At 52.2% G+C, this 11,950-nt stretch overlaps 1 pseudogene; it reads right to left on the bottom strand.

Annotated features, from left to right (window-relative positions):
* Nucleotides 1-2,514: 2,514 nt before the first annotated feature.
* On the bottom strand, nucleotides 2,515-6,357 carry LOC147976865 (uncharacterized; annotated as a pseudogene).
* Between the last annotated feature and the right edge of the window lie 5,593 nt (nucleotides 6,358-11,950).

The following is an 11,950-nucleotide window of genomic DNA, read 5'->3' as shown; positions in this document are numbered from 1 at the left end:
GGCTGATGCACATAGCTACTTTCAGTACCTTGTTAACAGTGTTGAGGACAAGTTAAATCCTGTATTGGGGTCCTGTTCTTGTAAACATTATGTAAAGCTAAATTCTTCTGTGTCTTGCTTCCTGTGTCTTGCTCATTTGATATAAGCATTATGTAGAGCTCTGTTTCTTCTTCTTTTGCTTCCTGTATGTATGTATGTGTCTGACGACGAAGTTGGTTTCTTCAGAATTGATCGAGTCTGACAAAGTTGTTCTGAACATTTCTTGAAACAGGGCGAGGCCGGTGATGTCCATGCGGTGATGTCCCTGGGGTGGCGCCACTGTGCCCGATGCTTGCCCTGGTCACTGCGGTGGTGCTTTGGCTGCTTCCAGATCCTCTCCTGGATGTGGTGATGGTCACACCACAGCCGTGGGTGGCTGAGCCTATGCTACGGCTACAATGTCCCTCTGGTGAGCTCCTCCCCATTCCTTCTTCTCTGATGTAGCTCCTGCATGGCCTTGGCCATGATTTGGGTTGGACGTGGGGCTGTACTAGTTGCTGCTAGATGCTGTAACCAAGCATCAACTCCTACTAGGCTCTCTGGTGATAAATTCCTGTGGTTCTAGGGTCTGTCAGTAGCTGCCCACGTGTACTTGCTTTACATATGTGCCCCTGTTATGCTCTGGTGATATGGAGTGGCTGATATCAAAATCATGGTGATGTTGATGCTTATCTTGCGTGTCTCTAGTGGTGGTGGTGTTGACAGCAGTTACACACCTAGCTTGTAACTAATATCATTACTGCTAATTTACCTCAAGTTAATCTGAACATGGTTGAAATGAGCGCTGCTAATTTTGATGTCTAATATCAATTTTTACCCCAAGTCCTTAAGTAATTATTTTCATTACATCAAAGTTAGCTGAGAATATTGACTAGAATATTTTATGTATGACATGATGCATGTACACATACGGTTGAGAAAAGACCGAGCTGCAGTGGAACAACCTGGAGTTAGAGAACTTCAAGGACAAGATTAACGAGGTGACCGGCGTTATGGTGGCTATGTACGACGGCGACCACAAGTTCTTCGGTGAGCTGGCAGTGTCCATGTTGTGTGATATATGATGCTGACCCGTTGTGCATCTCTCTTTTCTTGTGTGTTGCATCATTGTTGCTTGATAGAGTAAATGATTTCAGTTTTGGTTGTGTCCAATCTTTACTATGTACCATGCTTAGTGTTTACTAAACTGAGGCATTGGGCATTGGAATTTAGGCATTTATGTATAATTTTAGTTCTCGATGTGTCCAATGCAAACATTGCTGTCAACTATCAAGTTGATTTTAAAATGTCTTGTTAACTTCATTATTCTGTTATTTATTGTTAAATATGCTGTTAGATTTACTTATATTTTGTTCCTAAACATTTTGTTCTGTAACATGCAGATGCTGGGCTTTCATGTTTCTTCGTGAGCATTAGGACAAAGAAGTCGGAGGAAGCATAGTTCTAACATTGCTGTCAAGTATCATGTTTTGCATTAATGAAGCCCTTTATGCTGCTCCTATTTGTATGTGTGTATAGTTGTTTTACAGAACTCTATACACACTTGTATTCATATCTCGCAGGGTTATTTATACATGCGGAGAGGTACAAGGGGGTGAGCGAGAGATCGTGTACAATGGCCGTGGCCGAGCATGTCATGCATGCGTGGTGGACGTGCGCATGTAGTGCACGCACCTCCTGAACTATCGGAAGGACCAGGTCAAGGCCGTTGTCCATCAGGTCGTGTAGTAGACTTCCAACAGCCCCCCACAGCCGAAACGTGGGTCTCCCGAATGTTGAGGTTGAACCGGAAGTCGAGGAAGATGCTCGTCGGCAGCCCCTTGATGAAGACGTCGGCAAACTAGGAGCTCGTTGGGACATGGAGGACGCAAACCTCGCCGAGCAACACACGCTCTCGGAGGAAGTGCAAGTCAATCTCCATGTGCTTCGTACGCTGGTGTTGCACAGGGTTAGTCGACATGTACATCGCGCTCACGTTGTCACAATAGAGCACGGTAGCACGCGTGGGAGCCTGGTGGAGCTCGCCAAGGAGTTGTCGCAACCAGACTGCCTTGGCAACGGCGTGTGCGACAGCCCGGTACTCAGCCTCGGCGCTGGAGCTCGAGATGGTCTGTTGCCGCTTCGAGGACCACGACACAAGGTTGCCGCCGAGGAACACACAATACCCTGAGGTGGAGCGGCGTGTGTCGGGACACCCTGCCCAGTCGGCGTTGGAATATGCGACGAGCTCGCTGGAGGTGGAACGATGGAACTGCAAGCCAAGATGTGTAGTCCCACGAAGGTAGCGCAGGATGCGCTTTAGCAAATGGAAGTGCGAGTCACGCGGAGCGTGCATGAAGAGACAACATTGCTGAACACCATAAGAAAGATCAGGCCGTGTGAGTGTTATGTACTATAGGGCACCGACAAGGCTCCTGTATAGAGAAGGATCATGAAATAGAGGGCCATCGTCAGCTGGGAGTTTTGCATGTGTGTCTACTGGCATGGGTAAGGGTTTGCAATTAAGCATCCCTGCTCGATCAAGAAGAGACCGGCGGTAGTGGAAGTGACATTAATGCCAAGAAAATGATGCAGCGGGCCAAGGTCGGACATGGCGAATTCTTGGTGGAGCGAGGAGATGATGGACTGGAGGAGAGATGTGGTGCTCGCGGTGAGGATAATGTCGTCGACATACAGCAACAAATATGCGAGCTGCGTCCCACGACGGAGGATGAAGAGAGAGGATTCGGAGCGAGACGCCACAAAGCCAAGCTGGAGTAGGTATGTGGTGAACCGGGAGAACCACGCCCGTGGCGCTTGTTTCATCCCGTATAACGAGCGGTTCAAGCGGCACACACGCGTAGGGTTGTTGGTGTCGACGTAGCCGGAGAGTTGTTGGGCGTAGACCGTCTCGGCGAGGTGGTCGTGCAGGAAGGCGTTCTTGACGTCGAGCTGATGGATCAGCCAAGAACGCCCGGCGGCGACGCTGAGCACGGTGCGAATCGTAGTCGGCTTGACCACGGGACTGAACGTCTCACCGTAGTCGATGCCGGCTTGCTGCGTGAAGCCACGAAGCACCCAGCGAGCCGTCAGGATGGAATTTGTGCCGGTATATCCACTTCCCTGTGACCACGTTAGAACCTGCAGGACGAGCAACCAAATCCCAAGTGTTATTCTGCAAAAGCGCATTATATTCCTCTAACATTGCACGGTGCCAGTTTGAATCCTTCAAGGCTGCGCGGTAGGAGGAAGGAATGGGGCTGAGCTAGGATGTGGTGGCGTGGAGGTTCAGTTGGTTTTTCGGAAGGTGAAACCCTGATTTTGCACGGGTGCGCATGTTATGGAGATTGGCAGGTGGCGCAACTGGGATGGCCTTGGGTGGGAGGCGCTTGGCAGGCGGTGGCGTGGTACTAGGCGAGGCGTCATGCGAAGGAGTGGACGCGGCGGCGTCAGCGCAGCACGACGCGGGTGAGATGGGCGGGCTTGGCGGGATGGACGGTGGCATAGCGCTAGCCGGCGAAGGTGGGGTGGAGGGCGGGCGATCAGGAGCGGATCCCGCGGGCGGCAGATGGGGAGCGGGGGCGACGCGGTTTGTTGGCTGTTGGGCCGGGATCCGAGGGAGATCCGCTACAGGGCCAGTACGAGGTAGGTAGCCACACCACTCGAGGAGGATTGGGTGGGCGGGATCGTGTGTGGCCACGCAATCCGATGTGTTTAACGGGGCAGGATCTACGAATGGAAAAACTGCCTCGTCGAAGGTGACATGACGCGAGACGATGACCTTACGGGTGTGCAAATCGAGACAACGATAGCGTTTATGCTCAAGGGGATACCCTATGAAAACGCACCGAATGGCACGGGGTGAGAGTTTGTGCTCGATGGTGGGGTAGACGTTAGGGAAGCAAAGACATCCAAAAACCCGGAGATGATCGTATGTGGGGTGCTGGCCATAAAGCCGAAAGAACGGTGTGTCATTGCGAATGACAGAAGAAGGTCGCCGGTTGAGTAGATGTGTAGCCATGTGAACAGCTTCAACCCAAAAATTAGGAGGAAGATGGGCGTGGAGAAGGAGAGTGCGGAGCACGTCATTTGTTGTGCGGATCATACGCTCAGCCTTCCCGTTCTGCAGTGAAGTATATGGGCAGGAGAGGCGGAGAGAGGAGCCGCGGTAAGAAAGGAAGTCACGTAGGGCTGTGGTGAGGAACTCGCCACCGTTGTCGCACTGTATGCATTTGATGGGGACACGAAATTGTGTGAGCACATATGCGAAAAAGTGAAGTAAGGTGATTGATGTATCGGATTTAGCGTGCAACGGAAATGCCCATGAAAAATGAGAGAAGTCATCAAGGATGACCAGGTAGAATTGGTAACCAGAGACGCTAGAGACGGGGGAGGTCCAGAGATCGCAGTGCACTAAGTCAAAGGGAGCAGTAGTACAGGAACGAGAAGACATAAAAGGTAGTCTTGATTGCTTGCCATACTGGCAGGACTCGCACACATGGGAATTCAAACTAGCTTGATTACATGGTGACTGAAGAAAAGTTTTTGCTAAAACTGAAAGGGAACTACTGCTAAGGTGCCCAAGGCGTTGGTGCCACAAGCTGCCAGCGACAGAGAGGACCTACTGCACTGCGCTGGAACTGAAGAAAGGGTACAAATCTCCATGGCTACTGGACGTCATTAGGATGCACCGGGTTTTGAGGTCCTTCACAACAAAGCCGAAAGGACTAAACTCGATTGTGCAAGAATTTTCGCGAGTAAAATGACGAACTGAAATTAGGTTCTTAATGATTGTGGGGGAGACAAGAACATCAGTGAGAGAGAAGGGGCCTAGGCGAGTGGAGCTGGTGGCAACAACGGGGATCCGTGAACCGTCACCAACTACAATGCTATTAGAAGAACGCGAAAGAGCATAAGACAGTTGGGAGAGATTACCCGTCTCACCGGTTACGTGTGACGTGGCTCCAGTGTCGAGGAACCACTCGCCGCCCCCGTGCTGCTGCTGCTGCGCCGCGATGTTGTTGAGGGCGGCGTGGAGGGCGGTGTAGTTGTCCCAGGGGGCGGGGTTGGAGGAGCTGGGTGCACCGGCGTTGTAGACCTGGTGGTGCTGTCCGGGTCGGGGGCCGAGGACGCCCGCGGAGTTGGGCGCTGTCCAGGGGGCGCGCGGCTACTGCGGAGGTGGGAAGGGGCTCCCGTACGGGGCGAAGTACCCCATCCACGGATGGGCGCCCAGCGGCTGCTGTGGAGAGTCGCGCCCAGCTGGAGCGGTGGAGCTGCTGCTAGCGCCTGGGTGGCCGCGACCGCGACCGCACCCACGCCAGCGCCCACGTCCACGGTCGCCACCGGAGGAGGGCTCGGCAGCGGCCTTCCCCTTTTCCGCCTGGTTGCCGGAGGCGGCTCGATCGCCACGAGTACCCCCGCGGTCTCCGGAACCGCCAGAGGTGTGGCCGATGGAGAGCGCGGTGGAGCCGTCCGAGCGCCCGTCGGCCCGAGCGCGCTCGTTCTGTGTGATCTCCTCGAGGAGGAGACGCGACCGGGACTGGGCGAACGTGGGGAACGGCACCTGCAGGGGGAGCACCGCCGCGAGCACATGGAACCGCCTGCTGAGACCGTGGATGAACTGGAGCGTCATGGTCCTGTCGGTGATGGGCTCCTCAACGTCATCAAGCGCGGCCGCCAGAGACTGCAGACGGCGGGCGTACTCAGGTCCCCCTGGACTGTGCTGCGGAATTCCGCTGAGAGGTCAATCGCACGGCCGGCCTGATTGTCGAGGAAGAACAGGCGCAGGGTGTGCCACACCTGGTGCGCCGTGCTGGCCGGCGACATCACGACGTCATACAACTCATCAGAGATTGTGGAATAGATCCACAACACGATGGTTATATCATCGTTGCGACAGTTGGCGTCCTCATGCAGTGGCTCCCGGTTCTCATCGACGTGATGCTGCACGTTATACTTGCAGAGGATAAAGTAGAACAGGTGGCGCCATCTTGAGTAGTTACCGGCGGCGAGATCGAGCTTGAACCACAGGAAGTGGGTGATGGAGGGCGGGAGACCCTCTCCTGGTGCCGGCGCACCCGGGATGTCGAGGCAGGGGATGAGCTCACGGTAGACGCCGCGATCGAGTGGAGCCGCCAGAGGGGCGGCATCAACAGCTGCAGGTGCAGCGGGTGCGGCTTGGCCGAGGCGCACCGGGGTAGGCGCAGGAGCCCGAGGATGAAGACCCGCCGCGCTCGGAGCTGCATGGGCGGGTGGGATGGCAGCAAGAGGAGCCAGGGGAGGGAGGTTCGCCGCCGCGTTGAGGTCAGCTGAGCGGGATCGGCGGAGCAGCCGATTCATGGCGGAAGCGTGGAATAGGATTTGAACTGCTCAGTTACCAAGTTGTTTTATAGAACTCTATACACACTTGTATTCATATCTCGCAGGGTTATTTATACATGCGGAGAGGTACAAGTGGGTGAGGGAGAGATCGTGTACAATGGCTGTGGCCGAGCATGTCATGCATGCGTGGTGGACGTGCGCACGTAGTGCACGCACCTCCTGAACTATCCGAAGGACCAGGTCAAGGCTGTTGTCCATCAGGTCGTGTAGTAGACTTCCAACATGTATGATGTAGCAGAACCTGGCTCATGTGATTGTACACTTGTGGAGCTTGTTATCTGATTGTAAACTTGATGCTGATCACATTTGTATGTGTGTTATATGATGTAGCACTTTGATGGTTGATAATATTTGAAGTATTTCGTGTGTTTTCTGTGTGCCAATTTAAATACCAGGTATTTATTTGTGCGAAATAAAAAAATGAAGAATATTGCCCTGATGGCTAGGACCCAGTAGTAGAACCTGACAATGGGGACCCACCTGACTAGTGAACCCAATTTATAAAAAAAGAAAAAAATGAAACTGTTGAGACAAAAAGGCCATGGGCCAAAAATAAAAAGGCTGCAATGTTGGGATTGGTCCATGAAGCTGACAAAAAATTCATAGAAAAAAATATAAATGGGCTGAATTAATGGGCTCGGCCCGTATAAACACCGAACTGGACCGGCCAGAATCTTGTGCCACGTCAGATTGCCACGCTGGATGCCTACGTGGCCTGGGGAGGTTGCTAGTGACCAAAACAAAACAGTAGACGTATTTTGGTCGTAGTCTTCGACCATTCCAGAGGAAAGGTCGCTATAGTCAGTTTATGACCGCAAGCTTTTGACCTTCTGTTTTTGGTCAAAAAAAGGTCGCAAATGAAAAACCATGACCTTTTAGTGACCAATAGTGGTGGTCACAAGTTGACATATTTCTTTTAGTGTCTAGTGCTCCTCGAGCCATAGTAGTCCGCTACAGCCCGGTTCACCTGAGTCCTGCTAGCCCAGCACTACTGCTCAGGACACTTGACTGGCCGACATGTGTTTCACTTTGTTCCTATGTCTGTCCCTTCGGGGAAATGTCACGCGGTGACATCCGGCGTCCTGCCTAGCCTGCTACAGCCCGGGTTCCCCGGAGTCCTGTTAGCCCAGTGCTACAGCCCGGATTCACACGCTGATGACCAACATGCTCGATATGATTCACGTATGCCTATCCCCATAGGTCTGTGCCACTTTGGGTTCACGACTAGCCATGTCGGCCCGGGTTCTCTGTCATATGGATGCTAGCGACACTATCATATACGTGAGCCAAAAGGCGCAAATGTTCCCGGGCCATGGTAAGGCGACACCCGTGGGGATACCATGCATGAGGCCGCAATGTGATATGAGGTGTTACCGGCTAGATCAACGTGACTTGGAATCGGGAACCTGACATGCGTCGTGATGCGGCCCGGTATAGAGGCACCGCACACCCTCTTTGCTTCACAGATGAGGTGCTGGATCACGAATGCCCCGAGGGGTTCAAGCCCGTCAATATTGGATCATACGATGGAACAACCGATCCCGCAGTATGGATTCAGGACTTTATTCTCCACATCCACATGGCCCGTGGATACGACCTCCACACTATCAAATACCTCCCAGTGAAACTCAAAGGGCCAGCTAGACAATGGCTGAATAGCCTGCCCGAGGATTCCATCGGCAGCTGGGAGGACTTGGAAGAGGCCTTCCTTGACAACTTCCAAGGTACATATGTCTGGCCACCCGATGCCAATGACTTAAGCCACATAGTTCAACAACCTGGAGAATCAGCCAGAAAATTCTGGACTAGGTTCCTAACCAAAAAGAACCAGATCGTTGACTGTCCAGATGCCAAAGCCCTAGCGGCCTTTAAACACAGCATCCGGGATGAATGGCTAGCACGCCACCTCGGCCAAGAAAAGCCGAAGTCCATGGAAGCTGGCTACCTCATAGTAAAAACACAACCAGCGAGGCAGGCCCCTCCGAGGCCAAGAACAGCTCCGGCAAGCTCCGGCGCAACAGACACAAACGCCGAAGCAATGGCGACAACACCGATGACACCTCCGTTAACGCCGGATTCAGCGGCTCCAAGTCCGGCCAGCGAAAGAAGCCCTACAAAAGGAACAGTGAGGGACCATCCAGCCTGGACCACATACTTGATCGTCCGTGCCAGATACATGGTACCCTAGATAAACAAGCCAATCACACCGACAGAGACTGTTGGGTTTTCAAATAGGCTAGCAGGTTAAATGCCGAAAACAAAGAAAAAGGATCACAAAGTGAGGACGAGGACGAAGAGCCCCGGCAGCCGAATACGAGAGGGCAGAAGAAATTTCCCCATCAAGTCAAAATGGTGAACATGATATACGCTACACACATCCCCCAAAAGGGAACGCAAGCGAGCAATTCGGGACGTCTATGCGGTAGAGCCAGTCGTCCCAAAACTCAATCTGCGGTCGTCCTTCCCGATCTCCTTCGATCGTCGAGATCACCCAACTAGTATCCGGCATGGCGGTTCAGCCGCCCTGCTCCTTGACCCAATCATCGACGGATTTCACCTGACACGATTCCTACTGGACGGTGGTAGTAGCCCCAACCTCCTCTATCAAGATATAGTGCGAAAGATGGGCATTAATCCTTCACGAATCAAACCCACAAAGACTACCTTTAAAGGAGTCATACCAGGCGTTGAGGCCCGCTGCACGGGCTCAATCACACTGGAGGTGATCTTCGGTTCCCCGGACAACTTTCGAAGCGAGGAGTTGATCTTCGATATCGTCCCCTTCCGCAGCGGCTACCACGCACTACTCGGATGAATCGCATTTCCTAGATTCAATGCGGTGCCACACTACGCTTATCTCAAGCTAAAGATGCCCGGTCTGCGCGGTGTCATAACAGTCAATGGAAACACAGAACGCTCCCTCCAGAGAGGGGAGCACACTTCCGCCCTAGCAGCAGAGGTACAAAGCAGCCTTCTCAAGTAGCATCATAGCCTGGCTGCCGGGCCCCTGGACATCATTAAGAGGTTCCGGACTACACTTCAACAGGACAGCGCGGCTCGTCAAGAGCTTGATTAGCAATTCGGCCTCTGTCCCAATCCCGATGAGGTAGTGGCATTCATGCCACCCGTCCATAACTACGCACTCAAAATTCCATGGGCATCAACGGAGGCACAAGCTATCCCGGGATCCAGGGTTCGGCTAGACCGATCCCGGACACACATATAACTTTACTATCTCCTTTTCCCTTGTTTCAGGTTTCTCCTATGGGGGCCTCCTTCGATGGCCTGATTAACAATCCCGTCAAAGGACAAACACACCGGATTGACATGGAGCATAGGCGTACATGGGAAGCCCTAGAGGCTAACCGTTTTTCAGGACCCACGTGCAGTCCGCCTTTGGGTATGGCATGTCAAATAGCCGGTTGCTTATTGCATTATTTTGTACCAATGAGCTTGGACCCATTAAACCAACTATAATGGAAACAGTTCATGAGCCAAGGTCAAGGGCTCCAGATCCTATCTCTATTCTCACTCTGTTTTCCTTTATATTACTTATTTCCTAGGAACCGTACACTCTGGTACATTTCATATTTTCCAGGGGCTCCCCATCGCCCCACGATAGGGCAAAAAAGTCCGTACAATCCTTAAAGATAAAGTTCGGCACCCCGAATTTAGCATTATATGCATTGGTTCCGAATCATGTCTTTGGTCAATAGTTGGGTTGCCCGGCTCCTGTGCTTGCTACCCTATGTTCCGCTAAATCAGCTAGGGTAGTAAAGGGATAACTACACCAACTGTGCCCTGGCCTTGACCATACGAGCACCTCAGAAGAGAAAGCTCAAAACTGACTGTCATGATACGGCAAGAGCCGGTCAGCTGTTTGAGGGTCACAAATCATTGGAGATTTCTTCCGCATTATGTGAAAGATCGGCACTTCCCGATGAAATGCTGACATCACCCTAGTTTGAAGCAGGGGCTGCACCTACGCTTTATTATAAAACTCCTATGGCTAAGTGAGGGCGTTTAAGCCATATAGTCTGATTGACTTGTTCATTGTGCTAAACAACTCCTTCAAGGACCATACAATTGGATCAAGATTGTTTAGATTCCATCCCGAACACCTCTGTACTACCACGTGAGGGCAGAAGCCGATGACTGCCCAACCCTCTTACATACAACACAGCCGCACAGGAGGAAACAATTCAAAGCATAACAAAATTACATTACAAAACAGGCTTTGTTCTCATAATACAAGGCAAAGGCAATATGAATACATTTATTCAAATACCATGTCCTGCGAACATTGTGCTGCCGCAAGGCGAGACCCCTCTAGGACATCAGCAAAATACCGTTCGGGTGTGCAGTGTTCCTTGCCCTCCGGTGGCCCTCTGGTCACCTCGACGGCGTCCATCTTCGCCCACCACATCTTGCAACGGGCGAAGGCCATGCGCGCACCTTCAATGCAGGCCGAACGCTTGACGACATCTAGCAGGCCATGCGCGGTTTCATGGAAATCTATCCCGTAATGATACATCAACCCGCGGACGAAAGGGTGGAGTGGAAACCCTAGCCCGCGGAATAAATGGGGGAGGAACACTACCTTCTCGGTGGGCTCCGGCGTGGGGACGAACTGTCCCTTGGTCGGCAGGCGATGAGCGATCACCTTCGCCAAATATTCGGCCACCCGGAGATCAGTAATTTCCTCCTCCTTGGCGGAGGAGACCATCCACTTTCCCTGGCCTCCGGATCCAGACATGGTTGCTTGAGTGGAAAGGAGATGAGAACTTGGGCGCTGGAGCTCGAGATTGGAAAGGCGGAGACAGAGAGAGGGCGTGAGAGAGGAAGAGGGAATCCTTATCCCCTTATAAAGGCAACAAATATTGAACGCCTCCTCACTCGCCTTAAGATTCACCTATTCTCAAGGGTTGTATAAATGACACGGTTGGGTTACCCACGCCCGTACTGATGAGAATCCCGTAATAAGGGGCACGATCTCTGCTTCGACAAGACGTGGCAATGGCAACCACGTCTCGAAACGTGGAGCAGCAGACGAAAAATGGTTCGAAATTATGACCGAAGAGACATGATGTCATATTGTAAAAGCTATTAGCGGATTAGACTCGTGTAAAAATATATATACTCTCTACGGTTATGTATGGTGTGTATGACAGGTCCGGATACTATCATCGCACCCGAAGACTATCTTGAAGTTTGGATAGAAGGGAACCCGCCTTGCAATGCCGAAGACAATCTGCGCGTCGGACTCCTCATCATTGAAGTCAGGTTCAGGGGCTACTGTGGGAGTCCTGGACTAAGCGGTCCTCGGGCGTCCGGCCTGTTATCCATGGGTTGGACTGATGAGCTGTGAGGACATGAAGACCGAAGACTGTACCTGTGTCCGGTTTGGACTCTCCTTGGCATGGAAGGCAAGCTTGGCGATCGACTATGAAGATTCCTTCTTATGTAACCGACTCTATGTAAACCCTAGATCCCCCAGTGTCTATATAAACCGGGGGGGTTAGTCCGAAAAGGACACATATATACTCATTAC

The sequence above is a fragment of the Triticum urartu genome, chromosome 4A (genome assembly GCF_056163025.1).
Source record: "Triticum urartu cultivar PI428250 chromosome 4A, HENAU_Tu73, whole genome shotgun sequence".
Taxonomy (NCBI): Eukaryota; Viridiplantae; Streptophyta; class Magnoliopsida; order Poales; family Poaceae; genus Triticum; species Triticum urartu.
This window is presented reverse-complemented; position numbering and strand designations above follow the sequence as displayed.